The sequence below is a fragment of the Triticum urartu genome, chromosome 6A (genome assembly GCF_056163025.1).
Source record: "Triticum urartu cultivar PI428250 chromosome 6A, HENAU_Tu73, whole genome shotgun sequence".
NCBI lineage: Eukaryota > Viridiplantae > Streptophyta > Magnoliopsida > Poales > Poaceae > Triticum > Triticum urartu.
The window spans coordinates 78,688,687-78,701,479 of NC_141878.1; the positions used below are offsets into that span (position 1 = coordinate 78,688,687).

The 12,793-nt window shown below is 49.0% G+C and overlaps 1 long non-coding RNA gene across 1 annotated transcript; it reads right to left on the reverse strand.

Annotated features, from left to right (window-relative positions):
• Positions 1-962: 962 nt before the first annotated feature.
• LOC147964054 (uncharacterized) lies at positions 963-4,247 on the reverse strand. Its single transcript, XR_015607366.1, has 2 exons — positions 4,006-4,247; positions 963-1,285 (listed from the first exon to the last, which is right to left on the reverse strand). It is a non-coding gene; the product is annotated as an uncharacterized LOC147964054 (long non-coding RNA).
• Between the last annotated feature and the right edge of the window lie 8,546 nt (positions 4,248-12,793).

The following is a 12,793-nucleotide window of genomic DNA, read 5'->3' on the forward strand; positions in this document are numbered from 1 at the left end:
GTGATCACATCCGGGACTCCGAACAACCTTCGGTACATCAAAATGCATAAACTCATAATGTAACTGTCATCGTAACCTTAAGCGTGCAGACCCTACGGGTTCGAGAACAATGTAGACATGACCGAGACACGTCTCCAGTCAATAACCAATAGCGGGACCTGGATGCCCATATTGGCTCCTACATATTCTATGAAGATCTTTATCGGTCAGACCGCATAACAACATACGTTGTTCCCTTTGTCATCGGTATGTTACTTGCCCGAGATTTGATCGTCGGTATCTAATACCTAGTTCAATCTCGTTACCAGCAAGTCTCTTTACTCGTTTCGTAATACATCATCTCACAACTAACATATTAGTTGTAATGCTTGCAAGGCTTATGTGATGTGTATTACCGAGAGGGCCCAGAGATACCTCTCCGACAATCGGAGTGACAAATCCTAATCTCGAAATACGCCAACCCAACATCTACCTTTGGAGACACCTGTAATGCTCCTTTATAATCACCCAGTTACGTTGTGACGTTTGGTAGCACCCAAAGTGTTCCTCCGGCAAACGGGAGTTGCATAATCTCATAGTCATAGGAACATGTATAAGTCATGAAGAAAAGCAATAGCAACATACTAAACGATCGGGTGCTAAGCTAATGGAATGGGTCATGTCAATCAGATCATTCAACTAATGATGTGACCTTGTTAATCAAATAACAACTTATTGTTCATGGTTAGGAAACATAACTATCTTTGATTAACGAGCTAGTCAAGTAGAGGCATACTAGTGACACTTTGTTTGTCTATGTATTCACACATGTATTATGTTTCCGGTTAATACAATTCTAGCATGAATAATAAACATTTATCATGATTATAAGGAAATAATAAATAATAAACATTTATCATGATTATCTAGGGCATATTTCCTTCACAAACGTGTACGATCAAGATCAGGGACTCACGGGAAGATATCACAACACAACTCTACAAATAAAATAAGTCATACAAGCATCCTATTACAAGCCAGGGGCCTCGAGGACTCGAATATAAGAGCTCGATCATAGACAAGTCAGCGGAAGCAACATTATCTGAGTACAGACATAAGTTAAACAAGTTTTCCTTAAGAAGGCTAGCACAGACTGAGATACAGATCGAAAGAGGCGCAAGCCTCCTGCCTGGGATCCTCCTAAACTACTCCTGGTTGTCGTCAATGGGGTGCACGTAGTAGTAGGCATCTCCCGAGTAGTAGTAGTCGTCATCGACAGTGGCGTCTGGCTCCTGGACTCCATCGTCTGGTCGCAGCAATCGGGTATAGAAAGGGGAAAAGAGGGAGCAAAGCAACCATGAGTACTCATCCAAAGTATTCGCAAGCAAGGAGCTAGACTACATATGTATGCATTTGTATCAAATGGAAAGAGGGTATCATATGTGGACTGAACTGCAGAATGCCGGAATAAGAAGGGGATAGCTAGTCCTTATCGAAGACTACGCTTCTGGTAACCTCCATCTTGCAGTAGAAGAAGAGAGTAGATGTTAAGTTCACCAAGTAGCATCGCATAGCATAATCCTAACCGATGATCCTCCCCTCATCGCCCTGTGAGAGAGCGATCACCGGTTGTATCTGGCACTTGGAAGGGTGTGTTTTATTAAGTATCTGATTCTAGTTGTCATAAGGTCAAGATACAACTCCGGTCGTCCTTTTACCGAGGGACACGGCTATTCGAATAGATTAACTTCCCTGCAGGGGTGCACCACATAACCCAACACACTCGATCCCATTTGGCCGGACACACTTTCCTGGGTCATGCCCGGCCTCGGAAGATCAACACGTCGCAGCCCTACCTAGGCACAACAGAGAGGTCAGCACGCCGGTCTAAATCCTATGGCGCAGGGGTCTGGGCCCATCGCCCATTGCACACCTGCACGTTGCGTATGCGGCCGGTGAGCAGACCTAGCAACCTCCATTACAAAGGAAGTTGCGTTACGCGGTGCAACCCGGCGCGCGCCGCTCAGTCGCTGACGTCATGAAGGCTTCGGCTGATACCACGACGTCGAGTGCCCATAACTGTCTCCGCGTAGATGGTTAGTGCGTATAGGCCAGTAGCCAGACTCAGATCAAATACCAATATCTCGTTAAGCGTGTTATTTTGAAATAACCACGGACGCCGACTAGAGCCAGGCTCACCTCTCTCCTAGGTGGTCTCAACATGCCCTGTCGCTCCGACTCAAAGTAACAGTCGGGGGCCGTCGGGAACTCAGGCCCACCACTACCTGGATGGAGCCACCTGCCCCTTCAGCCCCCATCTCCAAACAGTTTCCCCGGTAATGTAACAGTGTAAAGAATATAGTATATACCCGTGACCACATCCTGAAGTGGTCACGGCCCAGTAGTATAGCATGGCAGACGGACAAGAGTGTAGGGCCACTGATGATAATCTAGCATCCTATACTAAGCATTTAGGATTGCAAGTAAGGTATCAACAGTTGTAGCAACAATGACAGGCTATGCATCAGAATAGGATTAACGGAAAGCAGTAACATGCTACACTACTCTAATGCAAGCAGTATAGAGGAGAGTAGGCGATATCTGATGATCAAGGGGGGGGGGCTTGCCTGATTGCTCTGGCAAGATAGAGGGGTCGTCAACACTGAAGTCGTACTGGGTAGCTGCGGCGTCAGTCTCGGTGTCTAGCGAGAGAAGAGGGGGAGGAAACAATAAATATTAAGCAAACAGATGCATAACGATGCCTGACAATGACAAGTAGCGGTGCTAGGGCTGCTCTAACGCGATAAGAGGTGGTACCGGTGAAGGGGGAAAACATCCGGGAAAATATCCACGGTGTTTCAAGTTTTCGGACAGATGAACTGGAGGGGGAAAGTTGCGTGTTTGCTATGCTAGGGATGCGTGACAAATGAACGGGGGCTGCGTATTCGGGTTCGTCTCATCGTTCTGAGCAACTTTCATGTAGAAAGTATTTTTCTCTGAGCTATGGTTTAATTTATATTAATTTTTAAACTTTTAAATCACTTTCTAATTTATTAATTATTAATTAAATTAACATTATTCAGAATAGTGCTTGCTGACATCAGCATGACATCAGCAGTCAACGTTGACAGTTGACCTGGTAAACCCGACAAGTGGGTCCCACCTGTCAGGGACTGTTTAGCTAATTAACAATAGTTAGTTAGGTTAATTAATTATTAGGTTAATTAACCTTAATTAGTTAATTTAAATAGAATAAATTAAGTTGATTATTTAGTTAATTAATTGATTAAATAATATTTTTATTTTTTAATTATTATTATTTTGTTCTGGGCGTGGGCCCCGTTCGTAAGTGGCCCAGGGGGAGTTTGCGGGCGCCGGGCGAAACGGGCACCGGGCACCGCGGGTGTGGCCCGAGCCGGGCGCCGGAGAAGGGCAGGCCGGTGGCCGCGGCACCGGCCAGGTGGCCGAAGCAGCGTCTGGAGGCAGGCGAGGCCAGGTGGAGGCGGACGCGGGCGGCGAGGCGCGCGCGAGGGGCGAGCAGCGGCGGCGCGTAGCAGTAGGGAGAAGAGGCGCGCCAGGGCGAGGCGAGCGTGGTGAGGCTCGAGCGGAGCAGTGGAGGCGAGCGGCGGCACGGGTCGAGCGGGACGGGGTGAGTTGCGCTGCAGGGCACGAGCGGCGGGCCACGGAAGGAGCGGCGCGACGCGTGTGGCAGCGGGGCCGGATGCAGCAGCAGCGACACAACATCGACGGCCATCCAGCGGCGGAGCACGGCACCTACGGCGGGCGCACGCGTAGGGGGCGCCCCGGGCGCGGGTAGGGGCGGCCAGGGGAACTTGCAGCGGCTGCCCCGGGCGCGCGCAGGCGTTGGGCGATGCCGAGGGAGGCGAGCGCGCAGTGGGGGAGCGAAGCTCCAGGCGCGGGCTCGGATGGATTCGGGCAACAGCGGGCAAGTGCGCGCAGCGTGGCAGGGAGGGGACAGCCATGGCGCGTGAGCGGGAGAGAAGGGGAGGCGAACAGGGCGCTCACGATGGCCGTAGGGAAAAGGGCAGCGGGGGTTGAGGAGGTCGACGGGGACGACCGGGCGACGGGGAGGGAGCAGGCCGTTGAGGTGGTCCGGCGAGGGAGCTCCGGGCGCCGGCGTGGTCGTCGTGCGGCGAGGGCGGCGTCGGGCTCGAGCGCGGCCGTGGGTTCGTTCCCCCTCCCGATCCAGATCTGGATCGGGACGAGGAGGAGAGGGAGAGACCGAACGTGAGGGGAGAGTGGGGTGGTGGCTGCGTTAGGGATTCGGTAGTGGGGTTATGGGGGTACGGGGTGGGCCGGCCTGGTTGGACCAGAGGCCGGTTGGGCCGTGTGGTCTAGTCGGGCGGGGGCTCCTTTCTCCTTTTCTTTCTTTTGTTTTTTATTTGTTCTTTTCTTTTTATTTATTCTTTCCTGTTTTATTTTAGTTTCTGTAAAATATATACATAGCGTCTAATTTAGTATTTCAATTTAATCCACTGTCACAAAATGTCTAGTCCCCAAATAATTTAGATTGATAATTTATTAATTAGTAAAGGCATTTAATTATTTGTCTTTTTTACTGTTTTATTTATTTTAATGCAATTAAATACTTTATAAAAAAATGTAAATTCTCCACCATAATTATTTATGCAATATTTGACACATATGGAACATTTTAGTTTTAATGTTTGAAAACTTTTATTGTTTGCCTTGATTTTGAATTTTGAATTCAAACGGGATTGAATCATCGCGAGGTTTACAACAGTAAGGGTGGTGACGTGGCATCATTAGCAGAGGTTACTGTAGTTTGATTATCCGGGCGTCACACGTGTCTAACCTCTAATCTAGCAACAAGTGCACTTGTCTCATCTACAGCCTCTATGCTAGCTAAAAGTGCACGAACGTGTACTAAATTTCGCTCTATCAATATATCGATGTACTCTTCTTCCCAATACCAAAACTTGTATCCATGCTACACAATAAAATTTATAGTTAGCACAACTAGTCAAAACTAGAGCACAAATCCGGCCGGCGGGTGCGCAAACCAGGTGGCCGTGGTTGGATAGCTCGGCGGCGCCGAGGGAAAGGGGCCGAGCGAGCGCGCGTCCGAACTTCACGGCTGCAATGGCAGCGGCAGCGGCGACGGCAGCGAGGGGAACAGTGGAGGGGGTGCGGCCGGAGGGAGGGAGGGGGGCGGATAGAAAAAGGCCCGCCCTGTGCCACCGACGGGCGGGCCAGGAGAGAACATGCGTAGACGGTCCGCGCGTCCGCGTGGTGTCCGTTTCATCCCAAAAGCGGCGTAAATTTGGGCCACGGATGGGTCGAAAGCGGACATAAAACGAATAAAAGTCCGTTTGCTCTCACGCGCTAGGCTATCTCGCTTGTCAGTTTTACCTCAAACGAACGAGGCCGGACAGGATAGGGTCGCACGCTGAAGTTGGCCTTAGCACATGTGACAAAACCAGGGTATTGATCCGTGGAGCACACCGCCGGACGGCTGGGCGGACGGGACGGAGAGTGACCCGTCCGCTGGACGACGGAGACGCGACGGACACCGACGGCGACGCTACAGCACCCACCTGCACTTCCTTCCTTCCCTTTTTCTGTACCAGCTGTGTATGTACATGTACATACATGCATATACAGTTGCCGGTCCGTATGTGGTCGAAGCCGCCTTAGACGTTTCGTTACGCACGTAAGGCGGTTGGCTCGACGGGCACGTGCTACCTACCGACGCACACGTGTGCAGTTTGCCACGATTGAGATGGCCAAATGGGACAACGTGCATATATGCAACGCAAGTTGCGGTGGCATGTGGCGTTGAATCTATATTGCCATAGAGAAAACGGAGGAAACACACCGCTATATTATACTCGCTCCGTATCATAAATAAACGATTTAAATTATACCACCTCCATCTCATAACGTAAAACGTTTTTTGACACTAAACTGTGGACAAACGTCTTACTACATTATAAGACGGAAGGAGTAATACAGAGAAAGTAGTACATTCTGTTTTTCTGTCGAGATAGGCACGAGAAAGTTATGTAGAGTACCACATACGCTTCCGTGGCCGGGAAGTGAACGGCTTGGTAGGCACTAGGCAGGCTGGCTGGCTGGTTTCGTGGCAGGTGGTCGGTACACGCACGCAGTTGGACCAACGGCGAAGCAGTTCATTCAGTCGCATGCAGGCACAAGCATGCTCCATGTACGTAGGAGTACATCACATCGGCTGCACTGTTGTTCGCATGGCAGGTCGCTGTTATGCGCGGCCGTCTAGCCGAAATAGTAGCAGACGTTTGGAACTGCCTGTGTACGTACTCATGTATGTATCTCCGTACGTATGTCGACTCTCCAACCGCTGCAAAAATTTATATGTGTATAGCACGGGCACAAGTGAGTGTGACTCGGAAGCAACGGCCGTGCGTGTCTGCGACTGTTTAAATCTTCCTAACCAGGACACGTTGATTTTTCTTTTTGCGGATCAAGACACGTTGATTAACTCTGAATAATACTCATTCCGCCTCAAAATAAGTGATTCAATTTTGTATTAACCTTAATGCAAAGTTAGTATAAAGTTGCGCCACTTATTTTAGAATAGAGGAAGTAATAGATAAAAATGTACAGTACGTATGATAACGAAGTAATGCTGTTCGTGCCTTGCATCCTGCAAGATATATATTGACTACTAGCACAGGTTTTCCATCACGCATGACCTGATTACCCCGCTGAAAGGATTGTGAAGGCAACAAAAAATATCACATCCTCTGCGTTCTTACGAAAATTTCCAATGATTCCAGTCTATGAAGATGTTTTTCCAACATCTGTTAGAATTGAAAAGAAATTAAACGGGAACTAAGGGCATCTGCAAGATGAAGCCGTGAACCTTCCACAATCGTTCGAATCGTGGAAGCCATCCAACGCCGATCTGTACCAGTCCGCGGGACGGTGCGGACGCGATTTCTCCCGCAAATCTGAGACAAATGTGGGGAAATTTATGGGAGTCCAGACCGATCCCAAGCCGCTTCTGCCTGCCCCGACCCACCAACAACCCGTCATCCGCTCCTCCTGCGCTTTCCTTCTGATGCACGCTACTTACTGTGTCGCATTCATGTCGGCCCAGACAACGTGGAGGCCGGCATTGATGCCGCGATGTGACCGGAGGGCGGTGCTGTCCGATGCGACCTGGCGGCAAGCCGTCGCTTCAATGTGGACGCAGGTTCCCGAGGAACCAACTCCAGCCGATGCGCCGCATTGAAGCAGCCGACCTGCCCTTCGCCTGGTCCTCGCTGCGGCTATTTAAGCCGTGCACCGGAGTTGCACAAAGATGCACCCCGAGCACCGGCCCCCTTCCCTCCCCCGTCTCTGTTCCCGAGCCCCTCCCTCCCCCTCTTCTTCCCACGATGCGGCAATGTCAAAGTCGTGGTGCTCCGCGCCCGCAGACGGAGCGGGCAGAAGCTCCTCCTCTGGCAGTTCTTGACGCCGCCGCAGACGCTCTCCAGACCCGTCAACATCCAGGGCAGCCGGCTCCTCCGCCAAGGAGGAGATCATCATCTCCTCTGGTGTCAAGGAGGACCAGACGCCGCCGCAACAGCCGTAGGAGCCACCGTCGCCGCCCTGACTACTCAAGGAGGCCACTCTAACAAACGAAGATTTTATCCCTCAGATCGAGTTAATGACAGAGTAGTCGCTCCGTGACATGGGGTCGTCGCCGCCATCGTCGGGGCGCGTGAAGGAGGAGCAGGCCTCCCCGCCGCGTCAAGACCGAGTAGGCATCCACGCTCCTGCCGGTGAATGAGGAGCCGGCCTCGCCCCGGCACAACCGCGACGTCCAGATCGTACGCTGCGTCAAGAAGGAGCCTGCCTCGCCCCCACACGACTGTGGCATCCAGAGTGGACGCCGTGTCAAGGACGAGCCTGCATCCCCGCTGCGTAGCCGCTGCGGCCACATCAACGTGTCGTTGTCACTGCCACGCCGCCACTGCCTCGTCGTCAAGGAGGAGGAGCCGCACGCAAAAAAGAAGGCATGAGGCTGCCTCGTCCACTACTTCGGCTGTCCCTCGGGCTCGAGGGACCTCGTCTCTAAGGCAGAGCGCGCGGCTCGGCAGCAGGAGCGGTACGACGGACACAATGCCAGTCTCCGCTCTGCGTTCGCCGAGAGCAACGTGGCACCGGACTGGTCCGCAACAACCCAGACCTCGCTGTTACATGGGTGCTCGACTGCTCAGTGACCACCGGGGAGACGGCTGCCAGGCGTCACCGCCGCCTTGACGGCGAGCTCGCCAAGATCGGCGAGGAGTGGTTGCTTAGTGACTGCTTCGCCAACGCCGGCCGTGGCAAGGTCACCCAAGGGCTCCGAAGTCCATGTCAGTAGTGGCCGCGGCGGCAATCCGCACGGAGCAGCAGGAGGCGGAGCAGCTCCTCCGCGAGCAGCAGGCAGCTGCTGGACATGGCTGTCGCGGCCCTCCGGCGCCGTATCGCCACTGGAGGGACGACGACGGCGATAGCACCGATGGAGACGACAGTGCAGCAGGGCACGGCGGCCACGCGTATGAGGTGGTCATCCGGTATTGCGTTTAGGTTTCCTTTTCTTGTTTTTTAGTTAAACAATTGTAATATCGACCTTTCTTATGTAAATTATATCCGAACTTGAATGAAATCCGTCCGGTTTAATCGAATTTTGCTCGGTTGGTTTGAATTGTTAGCCGGATGTATACGACTACGGTTGGATAGCTGCCTCCCGCATCCGTGACCGCGAACTTGTCCCCTGTCCGCGGCGGAGATGCCCTAAGTACCTTCAATGCCTTTTAACATGTTCCCCAAAGGGATCCTCTTCGAACCAGCCCGTGTATTTGATAAGCCTGGTCATAGTGGGGAGTAACTTAGACTAGTAACATACATAGTTCATATTACTGTCTTCATAATGGGAAGTGTTATAAGTGTAGTAACATACATGTCTTCATTTATTAATTTGTAGACTCATTTTATATTGGGAACTGCTATATGATGGTAACATATTATGTTACTCTATTTGTCTCTCTCCTCTTTAATTACATGAGACGTCATCTTTTTTGTTTATGTGGCATCTATGTTACTACTTATGTTACTCCTACTATGACTAGCCTAATAAAAAGTCTACGTACCTGCAGTTTACAAATCAAATCAGGTGTCCATGTTCATCCGACAAGCATGTTTTCCAATGCGTGGACGATCTAACCGAATCTCATTGTTGTCTACTGTAATGTAGTCGCGACTTCGGGTGCCAAACTTTGCCATTGAGTCCCCGGAATGCGAGATCGATCTGGACTAAGGCTAGGGGTGACACTGTGATTTCATGTATAGATAGACGAGTCGCTCTCGAAGAAGAAATGGCTGCCTGAGCTTGAGCCTTCTTCAAGACCGAGCACGGGGGCCTTTGGTGACACCGAACTCTCAAGGTCGTTCTTCCGGGCACGGGACATCAGATGGCGATGAGACCACGGTTACGTCCCTCGATTATTAGGTGAGGGGTTGATCATCGGCCTCATCGTCACACATCACTAGCTCACTAGCTAGAACTACTCTGACATGGTCATGGGCTCATATCTCACCCATCAATTCATGCCTCATCCTTCCCTGGACGACGCCCAGCCATACATGAAAGGCAACGGCTCCGTTACGATCATGTCCCACTTTTAGTGGCAAACCTATTCTCTAGTCGAGCTAGAGAGAGGGCTAGGCAGCCAGAACAGTCCGTGGCAGCTGCCCCGTCCACGTCGGTTCACTGGTCGATGCTACCGGTAACTGCATGCAACTTGTGCCGTCATTTCGTGCCCCGATTTGCTCGCGGTTAACCTAGCTGGCTAGCTAGCCAGCAAGCTTCACGTATCACAGTCGGTTGATGTGGATTCCATCGCACGTGGAGGAGACACTCACAAATAGGGATAGTTATTTAGCTAATACGATCCCTCCGAATTTTCTTCCAAGCTCACTAAAATTGGACTCTATGATAACTTTTTTGTCTTTCATCTAAGCACCCTAAATTGGAGCCTTCTAGTGTGTCGGGGGCTGTGGGGTCGCTATGGACCCACCGGTAAGGATGTGTGTCGCTAGTTGTGCTACACACATCTATGTAGTCGCAATGGGTTGACCGATTTTCCTAGTTTTCATAAGGTATTCCTAAGTTTCTCGTCTTCTTTATTTTTTTTGTTTTTTACCGGTTTAACAATTTTTCTTTATCAGTTTGTTTTTTCTCATTTCATTTTTTACATTTCAGTTCATGGATATTATGAAAATTGTGAACACTTAAAAATCAATGATTATTTTTCAAATTTAAGAATATGTTTTATTTCATGAATATTTTAAAGTTCACCAACACTTTTAATATGTGAACCAATATTTTTAATTCACAACATTTATAAAAAGCAGTGAACTTCTTCTTATTCAACGAAATATCTTGAAATAAAAATATGATACCCGTCATTTTAGCTAGCAATGGAGCGGGCAAAATCAGGGAGTCAAGCTAAGCCAGCGAGAGCTTAATAGACCGGCCCATGTCAGCGTTATGGTAACAATTCAACGATTCTGGTGTCGAATAAGAGCTCCCAATGGACCCACACAACCTTTTTTTATGTAGTGGCTAGAAAACATGCTATATAACTATATTTGTTTATGTTTGGTTCGCCTCTTGACTGTATTTTTCTTATTCATCATGTGAACCAAACAAATCAGTCCATAAAAATCATTATTATCCTTTTTTTTGCACAACTCATTTCTTTGTTCCATTCACATGTTTTAAGAATCCTGCAAACTAAGCTGACCTTCGTGGGAATTTTGGACATTTTGAATGCCTCCTGTGGAAACTCTTCGGATCATGGGGGTGCGCTACCGACCCTATGAAATTCACTCACATATAGCAAGAGCTCAATTTTGTTTTGTTTTCATTTTGAGAAGTCAAATAGTCCACCTCCCTCCTCTCTCTCCGCGTGTGTGCAGCACAAAGTCATCTCTTAAAAAATCATGTTCAAAAAGCATATATTTTGATCTATTTTGACGTTTTCGAATGTTCGCTGTCCAAAGAGGCCCCTGTCTGGGCATGTCTATGTTCTTGCTTGGTTATGTGCGTCTATCATTTGTAAACCGAAGAACGAAACACAGCACGTAACTACATAAACAAAACAAAAAGGAGGACAACTGGACAAGAGTAGTTTAGCAGAGATCTCGAGCTAGTCAGTAATGCATATGGGGAGTGCGTGCATGAGCTGGTGGTTCCCTGGTCCTTGTCTTGGTGCATCAGAAAGTCCAACACCTCCGATGCGGAAACCAGTTCAACCACCACAGCACACGGCCTCCTTCGCATCTTAATTTAGCATTTAAAGTACCTTCATGCCTTTTCACATGTTCCTCAGATCAGGGGATCGTTCATCTTCGGATCAGCCCGTGCATCTCCCAAAAAGTCTCCGTACGTACAGCTTGCAAATTCCATGCATCTTCATCCGGCAAACATTTTTCGTTCAATGCGTGTGACGATCTACCTGAATCTCGTTTATCTTTTTTTGTGGAATGGTAGATGCCAAAGCTTTGCCATTAGTCTCCGGAATGCGAGTCGATCAGGGCGACGATGTGACTTGATATACACATGGGTCGCTCTCGACGAAGAAACGGTGGCCTGAGCTTGAGCTTAGGCCTTCTCCATGCACGAGAGAACGTCGCGGTGGTTCTTCCGGGCACGGATCAGCTGATGGCGATGTGACCTTATTAGTTGCCCCGATTAGCTAGGTGGGGGGTTGATCATCAGCTTCGTCATCACGTAGTAGTACATCACCACTTGCACACTAGTTGGAAGCTACGGCTACCCTAACACGGTCATCGCTCGTCCATAATTCCATCACCCGTTTCTTGACCATGTACACCACGACACCAGGCCATAGATACAAGGCAATGCGCTCCGGTACGATCATGTCCCACTTTTAGTGGCAAAACTACTCTCTTCGTCTCAAAATAAGTATCTTGAGCTTAGTACAAATTTATACTAAAACTAATACAAAGTTGAAACACTTATTTTGGGACAAAGGAAGTATTCTCCAGTCGAGCTACAAAGTGGGCTAGCTAGCCAGAACAGGTCCGGTAGCTGCCCCGTCCACGTCGGTGCAACGGTCAATGCTACTGGTAACTGCGACTTGTGCCCCGGTTCGCTCACGGTTTGGCTAGCTAGCGAGGAAGCTTCACGTATCACAGTCGATCGATGTGTATTCCGTCTCACATGGAGGAGACAAACCACGAGAAGAAACAGGGAATTCATCAGAAGTATATATATAGTTATTATATTCCTATAAAACGTACTATTTGTCACACTAGCCATCGTACTAGTGCTAGTAGTATTATTTTTGCTCATATGCAACGTTGAAAAAACATGACGAGTTGTCTCCGATGGGAACATCATTTTTTGTGTTTAATGCGCTGAAAACATCATCTTCCACGAAGCCCGGAAAGGAATACATCGTCGCGGCGATGTACATCATGTCCCTAAAGAAAAGAATGACAATCACGTTTTGCTCGGGTCCAGTTGAAACATACTCTGCAGATTGCCGTCGACATTTTTGTATTTATTATGTTGAGAATCCTAGATGATTTGCAAGTGCAAAGTGTCACAGGTACATTTACAGTGGTGTTCGTATCGTTGCACTAATCTGCAGTAGATTAGTAGAAAGACGTAGTATAATTAACCAATCAGGACACAATCATATCTCAAAAGTATTATAGACTTTTCAACAAATAGATGACATGAGCCAGAAAGACCTAAATTACGTTCTTTTTTCACCGTTGTTTCTATGTA